Source organism: Callorhinus ursinus, unplaced genomic scaffold, assembly GCF_003265705.2.
Source record: "Callorhinus ursinus isolate GAN/ISIS: 27379988/994484 unplaced genomic scaffold, GSC_fseal_2.0 scaffold64, whole genome shotgun sequence".
In the NCBI taxonomy this organism is placed as follows: Eukaryota; Metazoa; Chordata; class Mammalia; order Carnivora; family Otariidae; genus Callorhinus; species Callorhinus ursinus.
The window spans coordinates 5954811-5956679 of record NW_027397126.1 but is presented as its reverse complement, the minus strand read 5'-3'; the positions used below and the strand labels follow the sequence as shown (position 1 = coordinate 5956679).

Genomic DNA, 1869 nt, shown 5'->3' with positions numbered 1-1869 from the left:
TTCTTTTTGACTTTTAATTAAATTTCAGTTACTTTTTGATGAATTCTGTGGAGGTGTCAAATAGGCAGTTGAATATATGAGTCAGGAGTTCTATAGAAAAGTTAGGGTCTGACAGAAATACAGATTTAGGAGTAAATTTATAAATTTAAATTTATGAGTTATATATATATGTATATATAATAAATACCTTTATAAATAAACTGTATTTAGAGGTATGGCACTACATAACTTTACCAAGGATTAATGTGTCAATTGAACAGAGAAGATGGTCTGTAAATATCACTGAATGTAAGGAGACCTAACACACTGCCGATGAGAATTCAAAATTTACAGTTTTTCTTTAGAGCTCTTTGACAGTCTGAATCAAAGGGTCTTATAGTCCATGTTTATTGGGGCACCTGGGTGGCTCAGTTGGTTAAGCATCTGCCTTCGGCTCAGGTCATGATCTCAGGGGTCCTGGGATGGAGCCCCGCGTCAGGCTCCCTACTCAGCAGGGAGCCTGCTTCTCCCTCTCCCTCTGCCCCTCTCCTGCTTGTGCTCTCTCTCAAATAAATAAATAAAATCTTTAAAAAAAGAAAAGAAAATCCCATATTTATTGATGCATTAAACGAAATTCTTTAAATATTCCCAAAAGAAATATATACTGAAACAGTCAAATATTTATATATAAAGATGTATTTTGTGGCATTATGCATAAAAGAGAAAATAGGAATAATCCTAAAATTCCAGAAACTGAGGGATAGTCATAAAATATGAAATATTTGGCATCAGTGAAATTTTCTTAAATTTAAATTTTAGTTAACATACAATGCAATATAAGTTTCTGGAGCAGAATTTAGTGATTCATCACTTACACACAAAAATATGGAATGCTTCACGATTTGTGTGTCATCCTTGCGCAGGGGCCATGCTAATCTTCTCTGTATCATTCCAATTTGAGTATATGCGCTGCCAAAGAGAGCACTAGCCACAATGAAATTTTAATTACTGTTTCAAAAATATTTAAGGATATGAAAAAATAAAACAGAAAAAACAAAACACAGGTTCAAGGAACTGATCATGTAGTAGGGATACAGGCACATAAATAATTAGTTTAATGATTAAGGGCAGAGCAGAAGTGTCTATAAAATACAGAAGAAACAAAAGAGTAAATGCTTAAATATGTCTAGTGTGAGGGTGTTTTGAGGTAGTCTCTCAGAGGAGATGGCCTCTAAATTGAAAATGTGAAGGACGAATAGGAATGGTTTAAGCAGAAGAAATAATATGTGCCAAGACAGAGAGTATAGAACAATATGGTCTATTGATGAAACTTTGAGAAGCTCAATATTACTGAAGCAAAAAGCATAAAAACAGGTGAAGATGAAGGAAGGGAGGCAGTCGGGCAAATCATACAGTGTATAAAGTATCATACAAAGATCTAGAATTTATAACAAGGTCAGTGGGGTGTAGGGTTAGTGAAACATTTTCAGTAGGGACATGACAAGTCAGATTTAAGTATAACCCTAACATTTCCACACATTGCAAGGAAGTAAATATTTCTTGAGAAAATTAGACATAAAATCAAATATCCAATTTGACATATTCTTGCTTTACTCCTTCCTCTTCTCCCACAATGCACTATGTTCTCTCCCAGCTGTCTCATCACACCTGCTTCCTGTCCCCTCCAGGATCTCTGCAATAATGTCTATTATCAGGAGCAAAACTATGTTGCATAGTGTCCTCCAAGTAAGGCTTTTGTGAAGCCCATCCAGGGATGGATGTTGGCGAAATAATGTGTCACTGCCCTCCGGAGGCAAGACTAAAACTAACTACTGCTATGGTCCAAGTTCATATGCCCAAAACTAAGGCAGTAGCAGTAAGTAAGGCCTG

General features: G+C 35.8%; 1 non-coding gene across 1 annotated transcript; it reads right to left on the bottom strand.

Moving 5' to 3' along the window:
* Nucleotides 1-858: 858 nt before the first annotated feature.
* On the bottom strand, nt 859-964 carry LOC112815556 (U6 spliceosomal RNA). The gene has a single exon (XR_003206016.1). It is a non-coding gene; the product is annotated as a U6 spliceosomal RNA (small nuclear RNA).
* Nucleotides 965-1869: the final 905 nt, after the last annotated feature.